This window comes from Phodopus roborovskii, unplaced genomic scaffold (genome assembly GCF_943737965.1).
Source record: "Phodopus roborovskii unplaced genomic scaffold, PHOROB, whole genome shotgun sequence".
Taxonomy (NCBI): Eukaryota; Metazoa; Chordata; class Mammalia; order Rodentia; family Cricetidae; genus Phodopus; species Phodopus roborovskii.
In genome coordinates, this window is record NW_026126541.1 from 26,735,844 (window position 1) to 26,752,240 (window position 16,397).

Below are 16,397 nucleotides of genomic sequence, written 5' to 3' on the forward strand. Positions count from 1 at the left end.
AATTAGGTTGAAACTCATTTAGGGCTTTTTAAAAATAATATTTCTACAAGGTATAAAGATACCAAAGCTTAGTTTTAGAAGAACTTAAAGTGAATCTGTAGTGTTATTAGACAGTGTGTGTATGTGTGTGTGTGTGTGTGTGTGTGTGTGACAAAGAAGAGAGATTTAAGAAATAAAGTAGATGTTGGTTACAGTCTTCACCCCTCATCTAGACAACTTCTGTTTGCAATAGACTGAGACTATTATAGAGAACTACAACTATGCTCACTTCAGCAGCACATACACTAAAATTGGAATGATACAGAGAAGATTATCATGGCACCTGCAAAGGATGACGTGTAAATTCATGAAGCATTTCATATTGTTAAAAACATAGTATTTTATGACAAAGTCAAATTCAATCAATATCTATCCAAAAATACAGCCCTACAGAAGTCAATAAAAGGAAATCTCCCACCCAAGGAAGTTAGCTACACCCATGAAAATACAGGAAATAGATAATTCCACACCAACAAAACCCAAAAAGAGGGAAATACATATACACAACACCACCACCAACAACAACAACAACAAAAATGATAGGAATTAATAATCACTTGTCATTAATATCTCTCAATATTAATGGACTTGATTCACCAATAAAAATACACAAACTAACAGAATGCATATGAAAACAGGATTGTTTTTCTTCTACATACAAGAAACATACTTCAACATTAAAGACAGACATATTATCAGAGTAATGGGTTAAAAAAAAACATTTTTTTTCAATCAAATGAACCTAAAAAACAAGCTAGTTTACCTATCCTAACATCTAACAACAAAATAGACTTCAAGCCAAAATTAATCAAAAGAGATGGAGAAGAACATTTCATATTCATTCAAAGGACAAATCCACCAAGATGATGTCTCAATTCTGAACATCTATGCCCCAAATACTAGTACACCCACATTTGTAAAAGAAACATTACTAAAACTTAAATCACACATGGAGCATATACATTAATTGTCAGAGACTTCAACACCCCAGTTTCACCAGAGAAACTAAACAAAAAAATAACAGACCTAACAGATATTTTGAGTCAAATAGACCTAACAGATATATCTACAAAATGTTTCACCCAGAGAATATATATGGAAGCTTCCCCAAAACTGACCACATACCCAGACACAAAGAAATTCTTAACAAACACACACAAAAAAATCAGAATGACCCCTTGTATCTGATCACCATTAGTTACAGTTGGAATTCAACAACAATACAAACTACAGAAAGGCTAAAAACTCATGGGAACGAACAAATCTCCACTGAATTACTAACAGATCAAGGAAGAAAATAAAGACACCATAGAATTCAACTTAAATGAAAGTACAACATACCTAAACTTAAGGGACACAATGAAAGCAATGCCAAGAGAAAAGTTCACAAACCTAAGTGTTTGCACAAAGAATTTGGAGAATTTCATACTAACAATTTAACTGCACACTGGAAAACTCTAGAACAAAAAGAAACAAATATGCCCAAGAAAAGTAGACAGTAGGGAATAAATTGAGAGCTGAAATCAACAAAATAGAAACAAAGAGAACAATGTAAAGATTCACTGAAACGAAGAGTTGGTTCTTTGAGAAAATCAACAAGATAGACAAACACTTATCCAAATTAACTAAAAGGCAGAGAGAGAATATCCAAATTAGCATAATCAGAAACAAAAGGGGAATATAACAATAGACACTGAGGAAATCAAGAAAATCATTAGGTCATATTTCAAAAGTCTGTCCTCCACAAAATTAGAAAACTTAACAGAAGTGCACAAATTTCTTGAAAGATATAACATATCAAAATTAAGATCAGATAAATAATATAAATATACCTATAACCCTAAGGAAATAAAAACAGTCATTAAAGGTCTCCCAACCAAAAAAAACCCAGGGCCAGATGGTTTCGGTGAAGAATTCTACCAGACTTTCAAAGAAGAGCTAATACCAGCACTCCTGAAAATATTCCACAAAATAGAAACAGAAAACAGAAGGAACATTACCAAATTATGTTTTATGAGGCCACAGTTACTCATACCTAAACCACACAAAGACGAGAGAGAGAGAGAGAGAGAGAGAGAGAGAGAATTACAGGCCAGTTTCTCTCATGAACCTTGATGCAAAAAAAAATACTCAATAAAATACTGTCAAACCAAATCCCAGATCACATCAAAAAGATCATTCAGCATGTTCAAATGGGCTTCATCCCGGAAATACAGGGATGGTTCAACATATGAAAAAATGTGTCAATATAATCCACCATATAAACAAACTGAAAGAAAAAAAAACACATCTATTCATGATTAAAAAAAAAAAAAGTCTTGGAGAGATCAGGGGTACAAGGACCATACCTAAACATAATAAAGGCAATATACAACAAGCCAACAGCCAACATCAAATTAAATGCATAGAAACTCAAAGCAATTCCACCAAAATCAGGAACAAGATAAGGATGTCCATTCTCTCCATATCTATTCAATATAGTACTTGAAGTTCTTGCTACAGCAACAAAACAACAAAAGGAGATTCAAATAGATAGAAATTGAAAAACAAGAAGTCAAAGTATCACTATATGTAGATGACATAGTATACTTAAATGACCTCAAAAATTCTATGGGGGAACTCCAGCAGCTGACAAACACCTTTATCAAGGTGATTGGAAACAAGATTAACTCAAAAAAAAAAAATCAGTAGCATTCATATAAAAATAATAAAAGAGCTGATAAAGAAATCTGGGAATCAATACCCTTCACAATAACCACAAACAATGTAAAATATCTTGTGGTAAATCTAACCAAGCATGTTATACCAAGAACTTCACGTTTTTGAAGAAAGATATTGGAGACAACATCAGAAAATGGAAAGATATCCCATACTCTTGGATTGTCAGGATTAACATAGTAAAAATGGCGATCTTACCTAAAGCAATCTACAGATTTAATGCAATTCCCACCAAAACTCCAACAAAATTCTTTACACACATTGAAAGAACAATACTCAACTTCATATGGTAAAACAAAAAACACAGGATAGTTAAAACAATCCTGCACAATAAAAGAACTGCTGGAGATATCACCACCTGGTTCTCAAGTTCTCCCACCGAACTATTATAATAAAAACAGAAATGGTACTGGCATAAAAACAGACAGGTGGGCCAATGGAAACAAATCAAAAACCCAGACATAAATCCACACACCTATGGACACCTGATTTTTACCAAAGAAGCCAAATTATACATTGTGAAAAAGAAAGCATCTTCAACAAATGGTGGTGACATAATTCAATGATGGCATGTAGAAGAATGAAAATAGATCCATATCTATCACCCTGCACAAAGCTCAAGTACAAGTGGATCAAAGACCTCAACATAAATCCAGTCACGCTGAACCTGATAGAAAAAAAAGTGGGGGAATAGCCTTGAATGCACAGAAGACAACTTCTTGACTAGAGCACCAGTAGCACAGACATTAAGATTGACAATAAATGGATCCTCATGAAACTGAAAACTTTTGTAAGACAAAGAACACTGTCAATATGACAAAACAGCAGCCTACAGAATGGGAAAAGATCTTCACCAACTCTATATGCTATAGAGCTCAGCCTTGATGGGGTCAGGGGGCTTGGTCATGCTCAACTGAATGTGCCAGGCTTTGTTGTTTCCCCATGGGAGGCCTTATCCTTTCTGAGGAGTGGATATTGTTGGGGGAAGATGGGAAGAGAGAGGAGGAACTGTGGTTGTTATGTAAAATGAATTAAAAAATAAAAAAACACATAAAAAGAACTCAAGAAACTAGACATCATTAAAACAAATAATCCAATTTTAAAAAATGGAGTACAGACCTAAACAGAGAATTCTCAATAGAAAATTCTCAAATTGCAGAGAAACACTTAAGGAAGTGTTCAGCATCTTCAACCATAAGGGAAATTCAACTCAAAATGACTCTGAGATTCTACCTCACACTTGTCAGAATGTCTAAGATTAAAGACATGACAATTCATAATGGAGAGGATGTGCAACAAGAAGAGAAACACTCCTTATGCAAACTTTTACAGCCACTTTGGAAACCAATATGGCAATTTCTTAGAAGATTGGGACTCAATCTACCTCAGGACCCAGCTAGACTACTCTTGAGCTTATAGCCAAAGAACATTCAATCATACCACAAGGACACTTGCTCAACTATATTCGTAGTAGCACTATTCGTAATAGCTGGAACCTAAAAACCTAGATGTCCCTCAACAAAAGAGTGGATAAAAATGTGGTACATTTACACAATGTAATATTACCCAGCTATTTAAAATAATATTAGGAAATTTGAAGGCAAATGGATAGTAAGAGAAAAAAAATCATACAAGGTGAGGTAGCCTAGACCCAGAAAGACAAACATAGTGTGTACTCATTTTTTTAAGTGTATCTTAACTATAAAGTAATAGATAACCATGCTACAGTCCACAGACCCAGAGAGGCTAGATAATAAGGACTGCCCGGGGCGGGGGGTGCAGATGGATCTTTCTAGGAGGAGATCTCCTAGCAATAGTGGATATATAACCTGAACTGGCTATCTCCTGTGATCAGATTGGTAACTACTGCAACTGTCACCCGAGAGCCTTCATCCACTAACATATGGAAACAGATTCAGAAACCCACAGTTAAACATTAGGCCAAGCTCAGGGAATCCTGCTGAAGAGAGGGAGGAAGGACTTTAGGAGCCAGATGGGTGAAGGACATCACAAGAAAAACCACAGAAACATCTAATCTTGCTCATAGAAACCCACAGAGTTTGAACTAACCAGGGAGTCTGCATGGGACTGGCCTAGGCCCTGTACACATTTATGACAGTTGTATAAATATGATCTACTTGTGGAACTCCTAACATTGGGAACAGGGGATGTGCTAAGAATTTGGCTGTTTCTTGGGAACCTATTCCTCATACTGGTTTGCCTTTCACAGCCTTAATACAAGGGGAGGTGGTTATTCGTACCGCAACTTGATATGTCGTAGTTTGCTGATATTACAAGAGACCTGTCATTTTCTGAATAGAAATAGAAGAAGAGGGAATTGAGGGAGGGGTGCAGAGGAGGAAGGAGAAGAGGAGGGCCAGGAAAGTGCAATCAGGATATAAAATTAATATATTAAATTAAAAGAAAACTACAACTGATGAAAATGTGGAGTTATAAGACCCAATTCCAACTGATACATCTGCAACACAATTCCTGCACCTATGGCTTTGGGATCATCATGGAATAGGGGAATAGGGAATAGGGGAGCCAGAAAAACAATGTGTTTGCTATAAGATATAATCTACTAGAAAGTCAGAAGCTCCACACCTGAAATTTCAACAATATGGCAGCCAGAACAAAACCCAAACAAGGAGGACACCTATACATGTGCTAATGTGGAAGGGGAAATCTCATGAGGCCCCAACCTCAGACTTAAAACTACAGATAAGTAAAGAATGCTGAGAGTCAGGAAATAGTCTCCTCCATCAAGGAGCACACCAATCAGATATCCAATACCAAATGGCCAGCCTTGAAAGCATATAAGTACCAGATATGTCCTGAACAGGTTGCACTTACATATTTAAGAATATACACATATACAGAGTCATGTGCATGTACACACACATATATGTAACAGCAAATAAATAAAAAGTGGTCATGAATTTTTTTTTTTGAGATCAAGGACTAGGGTACATGAGAGGTGTGTTTTGAAGGGAAGAAAGGAAATGGGAAATAATGTAAACATATAATAGTGTCAAAAATACTTTTAAAAAATAGAAAAAAAGATGAATCATGTATTGTCACAGTTAAAATCAGTCAAAATCCCAGCACAGAGAAAGAAAAATGAGAACAAAGCCCCACTCTAACCAAGAAGCTAATCGTAAATGATACCTGTTGGGAGAGGGAAAATCAATTCTAGCCAACAAAGGGACACCGGTTATAACAACTATTTTCCACGCCAGGCTTCATTCTCAGGAATAGCTGACCAACACAAAATAGCTCTATGGGTTTTTTTTTTGTGTGTGTGTGTGTGTGTTTCTTTTTTTTTCTTTTTCTTTCTTTTTTTTTTTCTTTTTTTTTTTTTTTTTTTTTTTTTGTAGAGAAAGGGCATGATATAAGGTTGGTAGTGAGGATTTGGGGGAAGGAAAATAATATGATTAAAATATATGAAAACTTTTAAAGAAAGAAAAAGTAAGCCACTGAATAGAAGAACTACTTTACAATTATGTTCATGAACATTTTTGGGAGATCTTATGAACCTACAATGGTCCCTAGTGTTGAAAGAACAGAATTTTAGTCCTTCAAAATTCCCCACACACCAAATGTTGATTTAAAAATACAAATATGTGATATTGCTTCCATACCTAATAATTAAAAAGACTCAGAATGGGTGCAGAAGCACATGAAAAGCACTGATCAACCAGGTTTCCTAATCCATATGACATGATGAAGAGAGGTCAAGTGGGGACCTGGTGGAGATCCCCGATTTATGCAAAGGATGAAGAAGGTGTGGGGTGCAAATAATTGCATTCTTTTACTGTGGTCCAAAGTACTTTGGTCAAGAGAGGATGGAAAATTTATTCTTGTTTTTTCAAAACTTAACATTTATCAGAATTCCCCCACCCATCTCTATTGCTTACTCCTTTGCTTCCTATTTCTCTCTCTTTTTTCCCTTTGGTAGAATCCTCACAGAATTTCTTTCTGGTGGGTGTGGTCATGGGTATGTTTAGGAAATGTTTGATAGAGATATAAAATATCACCCCTTCTAAAACTAAGGCATTCTGGTAAGGGTTCTCTGATGGTACAGAATTGGAGGAAAACAATAAAGAGAAAATCAAATTTTCAAACTGTATACAGAAGGACCTTCCAGATGGAGGGATTAGTAAGTGCAAAGATCCCAAGGTAGAACTATCGCTCTGCACTTCAGTGCAGATCATTACAAACTAATGCATAATACTTCATCACTGAACGTTTTCAAGATGAGGATGTTGACCCATCATCAGTGAATTCATGAAAAATAGACAATGGAAGCTTTGTGGAAAATATGTGTACTCGATAAAAGCAGAAATATTCAGAATTGGTCTGCACTATGCAGAATACTCATACATTTACAGAAATCATCTTACATAGTTTAGAAAACAATCCCATGAACCCATCCCTGTGATGATTAGTGTTAAATGATGACTTGCACATCCTTGAATGAGGGATTGCCTAGGAGGGGTTGATCTATGCACATGCTTGGGAGGTATTGTTTTTGTTATTAATTGATGTACAAAGACCCAGCTCATTTTAAAGGTATCATTCCCTAGACAGGATGTCCTCACCTACATAGAACAGAGGAAAGCTAGAAGCAAGCATGCTGGCATCAAGAGTGCATCTTTTTTCTATATGTTCTTAGCTATGGGAGTGATGTGACTAGCTGAGTGGTTTTCTCTCTTGGCTTCCCTAGAATGGCGGATTGTAACCTGGGATCAGAAGGTAAAATAAGCCATTTCTCTGTAAGTTCTTTTGATTAGAATATTTTATCATAGCTGAAGACATGAACAATCCCATTTTCTAGGTAGTAACTCAGCTAAGGTTCTATGGTACAATGGTTGATAATTTGTGTTCTAGAAACAGGTTGAGTAGATTGTAGTAACAGCTTTTTTACTTGCTATCTTTGTGGTCATTTACCATTTATCATTGCTGACTGCATTTACTCATACAAAAATGATATGTGAGGTGGGTGTGAGACTTGCATGTATTAACCATGGAAAATGCTTTAAATAGTCCACAGCGTAGTGTGCTGTACATCTCCTAAGGGCAGTCATCATCATTGTCAATCATCATTTAAAAAGACTGGCCACAAGGAAGGGAAATTGCTGAAGACTGTGGCAAAGAGAAACCTAGAATGGTTTTCAAGCTGAGTTTTAAATGCAAAGGTAGTCCCAAAGTGGAAAAACTAATTCTCCAAATGGTGTATTTTAACTGTCTTAATATTACATATATGTATATATGTATATATGTAGTGGAAAAATGTGTTTACTGCATATCTAATTGCTGTAATAGTTGTTTCCCAAAATACTGCAAGGCTTTACAACTTTCAGACATGAGAAGAAAATTATTATCATTTTCTGTCTTAAAACACACACACACACACACACACACACACACACAAATAAATTTAGACTGCTTTTTCTTTTATTGTTGCAAGTTAAAAACTAGAAAACAATGTCCAAGCAGATGGTGGATTATACTTAAGCTTCATATCCCCTGAAGATGCTTGATTTAATTGTGTGGAAGGCGATGAAGTATGCTTATTTGTGTACACTTCCGTTACACAATCTGTAATTGAATCATCCATGTGACAACTTCTTTTATAAAAGAAAAAAAAATAGACCTTAAAGTATCACCTGAGATGACATAAAGGAAGAGAATGGCTCACTTATTTTATGTGTTTGAAATATCTTCAACTTTTATTCAGCATTATTTTCTTTAGGGACACTGATGATGCCTATGTTCACTCTGAGGCGATACACACTTTCAGTGTTGCTATAACCAAAATACTCCTGCATTGCTTTTGAAACTTGACTCAATTATGTAAATTAAGTTTACATGATTATAGAAGCAGAAAATTTAAATAGGAAGTAGCAACCAGGTGACTGTTAATCTGTAGAATAAAAAAAGAAGTAGTTAAAAATTCAAATTTCAAGTCAATTCATAAGATGTTTGGCATGTGAAAAAAGTGACCCACAAAATTGAAAGAAAGGAAAAAAAATCTATCGCTCTTTGTGTTTTCACATACATATACATATTACAAATTTGTATGGTTACAAACTGGGGTTGCTGGAGGTGGCTAAGACAGACTATAATGAATACACTGGTTTATTGAAATTTTAATATGCTGGAGTTCAGTAGTTGTTATAAGAATTCAACGATTTTGCTTCTATTTATATTTACATAAATAAAATCCCTATGCCTACAAACTGTACTTTATGACTTGGAAATAATTTTTTCTGTGCTAGAATTTGTGCTTCTGCATTTGGGCTTAGCTTAAGGCTCATACAGACAGACTTTTTGAGAGTGAATTAGTATTTACACATGTTGGTCCTGTCTTCAGTACTCCTAGGCATGCCTAGGAGGTTTTCTTCCTCTCTCCTTCCCTCCCCCACTCTCTCTCTCTGTCTCTCTCTTTCTGAAATAACTCCTTAATTCTGCTTAGGCATTTCTCTCCAAGTTTTGAGTCCTTACCTTCCTCTAAATCTCTGATTAAAATCTCATAAAATTCACTACACTTTCAACATTAGTAGTTTCTCTTTCTTTCTCTCTTTCTTTTCTTTTTTTTTCTTTAGATAGGGTCTCACTATGTAACTGAGGCTGTCCTCGAATTTACTACGTAGACCAAGCTGGCTTCAACCTCACAGATATCTGCCTGCTTCTGCCTCCTGTTTGCTAGGATTAAAATATGTGCCAACACACCTGACTCAAGGTTAATACATTTTAAGGGGCTCATGAGGAATTGGAATAACTAGAGTTGGTATGTTATGTGCTGTGTGTGAGTGATGATATTTAGTTATACTGGCTAATATAAATTTATTATATAATTGTGAGCAAGTTCTGGAAGGCAATAGTGTGAACACAGCACCTGTTGTACTCATGCTCAAAATAGTTTTCAGGGTTACATTGGAAGCCCTGATCAATAAAATGTTTAAAATGTTATAACTTTGAGGGAGTTGTTTTGCAGCAAAAGAAAGAGAGAAAGAATTTAAAAAGAAAAGTCTTTCTTGGGTGGGGGGAAACAGGGTTTCTCTGTGGCTTTGGGGGATGTTCCGGAACTAGCTCTTGTAGAGCAGGCTGCTCAAACTCAAAGAGATTCACTTGCTTCTGCTGGGATTACAGGCATGTGCCACTCCTGCCAAGGTGAAAAGTTGTTCCTAAATGAGCTGTTGTATTTGGTGAAGCTGAAGTTAAACATCACTGTAAACATGTTTTGTTCCAACATTTCCATCATTTGTGGTTTATGCAGTGTCCTCAATTATGATGAAATCACAATTGGATGAGATGAAATTTCATTGTTTAATTTTTCTCATCACTTTTTCCAACACAAAGAGTCTGATGACTAGCATCTAATCAAGTATATTTATTTTTTACAGTTCATAGATCTTTACAACACATACAATATTCACATAAAAACACCATTAGCGATGGATGGTTTTTAATAAGTATGACATATAAAGGCCAAGGCATAATATTGTTATATTAGGGGGCAATGTCTTTAAAGATATTTTGCTGTGTGTTTGTGGGGGGGGCTCACATAAACACACACACACACACACGCCTACATGCATGAGTGCATGAATATGTGCCCAGAAAATACTATGATTGTAATGGGTAAAGATTTAATTGCTCACAGTAATTTGAAACTCAAGTATATTTAGTGAAAATTGTGAAAAGAGGAGATTTCTCAATGAGTAAAATGCTTCCTATGCAAGCATTATGGTACTGAGTTCAGCTCACCAGCACTCACATAAAAGTTTAACATACTGGCACATGTCTGTTTGTCACTGGGGAAGACAGAGGCAGGGGGATCTCAGAGCTCTGTCAGCCAGTTTAGCTAATATAGAGAACTCCAGGTTCACATAAAAGAGAAAGACACTTAGCATAAACCTTAGGCTTCTACCCTTGAACATATGGGTGTGTATGCATACACACCCACCCACCAACTAGAATAATGCCTTGAACATAATATTTTATTAGTACATATCAGAGAGAGAAAGGTAAAATAGGAGCTCAGTGGTGGAATCTTTACTATTATATTGAATTTACAAATTTATAGTCATGTGACTTTGAGCAAGTTCCCTAACTTCAGTAATATGTCATCCTCCTCATCAGGAAAATGTTGTCATTTTGATTAAATGAGATGAAACAGCATGATAGAAATATATACTCAGATTTTTTATAAATATTTTTTCTAAACAACCATAAACATGGCCTTAAACTTGAAAGTGGATTCTTTAGTGAGACATGCCAGACAGTGTCCATCCTGGCTTTTACTTTGTCTCATTTGATGCAACATCATAAATGAATATTGCTTTAAGTATTTAAACTGTCAGTTTGTTACTATATTAGCAATAGACAGCTAATATAAGGTTGGGGTGTGTTTCATAAAATTTGCCTAAAAAAGCAGGAAAGACAGAGAGATCACGTGGTGATATCTTGCTTGTATAAATAAAGTGTGTCTGAAGATGAGAGGGTGGAGCTTGCCACTAGCTAAAAGATAGATAAGGACTGAGATGAATGGGCAGAGACAGGAAGTGAGATAACTGGGCAGAGAAAGGATTACTGGTGGGAGGAAACAGGAACTCACTTTCTTTTCAACTGGGAAGTTAGTAAGGTAAGGTGTGACTTGCTTCTTCATCTCTCTGATCCTTCAGCTTTTACTCTGATATCTGATTGTGGGATTTTATTATTAACTCCCATTAGAACTCAAGTTATGAACAGTCTGGCATGGTTATTAATAAATGGATGGATGTCCATAAGAAAGTAAATGATCTTATTCATTTTTATTTTGAGAATCTCTATTTGTGTAGAATTTACACTGCAGAATTTAGGGGGAAATGTATATTAAACAAAAATACTAAAAGATGATTCAGACTAAAATATATGGAAGGTTTCAAAATGGTGAAGTGGAAATAATGTATACTAAAATTTATAATCAGTATACATTGAAGAGGTAAAAAGGTACATTTAGAACAGAGAAGCATTCTAGACTGTTACCATGTTTAAGCATACATGTTTAAGCTTAATCTAAATTTCTTTACTAATGCAATGAGTTATCATGCTTAGTATATTCTCTGGTGGAAAGAGAAAATGTACATGGATAAAAGCAATTTATTTTCTAAGTTAGAGGAAGTACTTGTGTTTGCAGGGATGAATAAAACTATTGTTTTTTGTCAAATATAATTTGCTTTGAATTTTCATATTTTTACAATAATATAGGGCATATTTAGTGTAACTCATCACTTAGGCTGCCACTAAATGATACTGTGAGAAGACAAGACAATCATATTTTTCTGTGATGGAATTTTATAGCAGTTTGCCTCATCACAGTGGTAATTAATGCCATAAAATTCTAAAACTACTAACATTAAAATTATGTCTAAATTATTGTATAAGCCATCCAAGTGTATGATGCTAGAATCTACCTAAGGGGTGTCCAAAATAAGAAAGATAAGAAAGATGATGAGTTAGTCCCCCAAGTCTTTCTTTGTATGCATTCTAAGGATTATAAAGCATTATTATAAGTTATCAAACTCTAATCCAGAAATCTGAAATACGTCTTGGCCGAGGGATGGCAATAGGGAACTTCCATACAAAAGTTCCCAAATCTCTAAACTCCAAAATGAGAATACTTCTGTCCTGAAGCACTCTATATAAAGTACATTCAGCTTGTATCACCCAACTCCTTAGGAAATAGTGATTTCTCCAGGTGAGAGTAAAAGACAGTGTTTGTGCAAGTTCTTTGGTTTGCATCTGCTGCAGCCATAGTGACACTTTCAACAAAGCATGCAAATAAATGTATTTCAAAAAGGAAAAGAAGATTAATGAGTGAAAGCCATTTTTCTCAACCTTCTATGTTGAGAAACTTTGCTTTCAAACAGGAAAATAGTCAACAGTAATTTTACCCGTTTGGATAATAAACCAACAATAATGAAAGGTAGTTATCTGATCCAGCCAGCAATGTCTACACAAAGGCAAGGCATCCAAGGCAGACAGTGAACCCAATGTTTCCTTCTTGGCTTTCTTTCTCTATACTTTCCTATGGTAAAGTAGGAGAAGCTGACAACATGTTTCTACTGCCACCCCTCTGTCTACTAAAGACAAATTTAATTCAGATGAATGATGTTTTTGAGCAAAGAAATGTGTCTTTTCTTTTTCAGCAGACCTTAGTTGAAGCTTGATTTACAAGTACAGCTTGAATCAACATTATCTCCCATGATCTCAGTGGTTTCATTGGTTCATGTACTCCTGGATATGAGCTCTCTGAGGCTCTTTATAATTCCCATGGTCAGAAACATTTCATTTCTACTTTTCATAGAAGCTTCGACCTTTTTATTTTTTAATCAAAACCTAGACTTCAATTCTTTAAAGACTCATTAATTTTCTTAGTCTATTTCATAAATATTTTTCTTCCATTTTCATATATATTTATGCTTATTTTTAATTATGTCATCTCTCCCTTTCTATTTCCTCCATCTGACCCCTTCCATGTTTTCCCCTCTCAAGCTCACGTTCCTACCTTTTTACGGTGTAAATGCATATATATATATATATATATATATATATATATATATATATGAATACAAACTCCTGAGTATTTTTAATGTTGTTTGTGTGTATATGCTTTTAGAGCTGACTGTTTAGTATTAGGTAACCAACTGGAGGATAATTCTCAACAGTCCTTAGCTGCCTGTAGTGCTTTGTCTAGGGAAATGGTCCTCTGAGATATTCTGAGTGCAGATTCCCTGTTATTTCTAGGAGACAAGATCTCACAGGGATTAAGTGGAAGCCACACCTCTCTCTCCCCAGTCCCTGCTCCCCTCAGAAAGCCCACTATTGGTGGATCCTCTCCCAGAGATGCCTGGGACCACAACTACTGGCTATTTAACACCCTCCTCATAGATCTGCTACTTTGACCTCTTGTTCTATTCCCTCCCTTCCTGAGGGCCACCTGGGAATGCTCTGCTCTGTTTATTAAACCTGGATTTAATAAATTGGTTTGATTGGCTTATTACATCAGTGGCAGTAAACTTTCAATATTTGGGCATTTAGAACTTATCACACAGCAGACACCCTGGTTCTATGACTCTTAGAATCTTTCTGTATCCTCTCTCACTATGTTCCCTCATAGTGTTGTGCTATAAGTGTATTCATCGAGTCATGATTTCACAAGTAACTTTTGCCCCCAAATTATTCTTCAATAGATTTAGAAGTAACACTGAGAACCCCCCCCCAACACACACATCATATAATCTATGGTTCTAATAATGAGAATTTTGTATACCACCTGTGGTGTTAATGCAATCTAGGGGTTTTGTATGTTTTTGTTTTTGCTGCCAGTTAAAGATTTGAAAGGGAAAATCTTGAGCACAACTGGTGGCAGTAAAGAAATCTCAAATACTTTGGATAGTAGCAACCAGACTAGCAACTGAAGAAAGATGTTTACTGCTGGAGGGAAAGAAACACAACACATGCAGCAGACACACAGAGGAAAAAGACCCTGTGCAAAGTTGCAGTATGGTGGGTGGGGCTGGGCACAAAAATTCAGTCTCTTCTTACGGGCTGTGCTTTTTTAAATCTCTGAAGAATTTTCCGCCCCTGTTTTCGGGTTGATAAGTTTGAAGAATGATAGGATAGTTGACTGACCCACAACTGTTGTGTAACATGTTGTGATCCAACCTTGAACTTTTGAGCCAGTCTATCAGCAGGGGCCCCGATGGTGGGAGACACAAGCCTTTGTTTCCAGCTGACAGGCTTTCATCTCAAGTCAAGAGTGGGAGGAAGAAGACAACCATCTTGGAAACTTGCCAACTGTGTTATATAGCTGTCATCCTTCTCACTCTCTGTCTGTCTACCAGGGAGTCTGCCTAACTCTTAGTTCCTCAGTAGCACATACCTGTCTTCTTGTACTCCAGAGGTTGAGGCAGGAGGATCAGAAATGGAAAATACTTGAAACTCTGCTTCAAAAAACAAAGCATGCAAATATCCATGTGAATCCCTGTATTTGTGAGATTTCTATTTCTTGTGTTGGGATGGCTCCAGTAAATTTGCAAATTTTATGAGAAGAGGCCCGGAAAATAGGAATTAAAGATATTCTTCCCATGGATATCACTTCCCAATTTTCTAAATTCTATTTTTTTACCATCTTTATTTCAATATAATTGACAAATAATCTACGTATTCATTTTATAATATGATTGGAAAGAATGAACACATTGTAAAATGATTACCACAGTCAAATTAACACATTCATTAACATAATTAATACATTTCAAGTGGATACAATAATAATATTAACTATAATCACATATGACGTACTGTCATACATGTCAGTTTTTGTCTGTTGACATTTGCTAGTGTTTGACACCACTTGTTATTCTCCGTGTGGATAGAAGACTTACATGCTTTGTCTTCCAAGTGCTCACCAGTGTGCTTCATGTATGCATATGCCTGTACATGGGTAAGTACCCACATAGCTGAGTTCTTTGAGAAAGATGAAATGCTAGTATTTATAATGACATGTCTTTTTATTTTTATAAATGATTTACTATGTAGCATACACATTTATGTAATTGGAATGGCAGTTTAGGAAGTAGCATGCTTTGGTAAATGCTTATTTTAAAGTTATTTCATTTTAAAATGTCCTGCTACAAATACAGTAATTCAAGGAAGACTTCATAGTTTTATAATGTATATAGTTATTTTCGAATGATCAAACTTTAGTTGTAGGATTAATGACTAAAACTGTGTTGGCTCACAAACAAATACTATATTGAAGCATAAATTGAGACAGTAACACCTAGCTTCAGATAGAGTATAATTCATTTCATTCTTTTCCTCGAAGGGCATCACTGAAATGAGATAAAGGGTATGCAGACAAGTACTAGGATTTTAGTAATTTTCTTCCATCTGCCTATTCTGAAAATGGTTTCTTGGTATCTTAGTTAGGGTTAATATTGCTGGGGGAAAAACACCATGACTAAAATAAAGTAACTGTGGAAGAAAGGCTTTATTTGATTGACATGGTCTGAGTCAAAGTCCATTGAGGAAGCCAAAGTAAAAACAGAAGCCATGAAGAGGTGCTGCTTACTGGCTTAATCTTCGTTGCTTGCTCAGCCTGCTTTCTTATAGCATCCAGAAGCACAAGCCCCAGGGTAGCACTGCCCATAATGGACTGTGTCTGCCTATATCACTAATTAAGAAAATGCCCTATAGATCTAGCCTAAAGCAGAATCTCACAGAGGCAATTTCTCAAGGGAGGTTTGTTCCCCTCAGATGGCTATAGCTAATGTCAAGTTGACATAAAACTGGCCAGAACACTTGAGATAAGACAAATCAATCATGAGGACCTAGACTAGGGCAGCAGGGAATCCTTTGTAGAGAGATAGCAATTAAGCCTAGTACTTGAACATAAAGTAAGCATGTCTTAGGTTTCGTAAAGCCCTGTCACCAGCCAAACATGGTTCTATTGGTGTTATGTTAGGCACACATTGAAAAACATAACAATTTTAGTGGGAAAGTCTAGATTTTAGGTCCTCTGACTTTTAGTTCAAGCATCTTCAACACAATCATTGGAATTACAGAGGACCCTAGCAAATTGT

General features: G+C 35.8%; 1 protein-coding gene and 1 non-coding gene across 3 annotated transcripts in view; both read left to right on the forward strand.

The window, feature by feature from the left end:
• Prkg1 (protein kinase cGMP-dependent 1) overlaps nt 1–16,397 on the forward strand; it is a 1,151,895-nt gene that overhangs the window by 210,576 nt on the left and 924,922 nt on the right. The window lies entirely within an intron of this gene.
• Nucleotides 261–366, forward strand: LOC127233583 (U6 spliceosomal RNA). Its single transcript, XR_007835483.1, has one exon. It is a non-coding gene; the product is annotated as a U6 spliceosomal RNA (small nuclear RNA).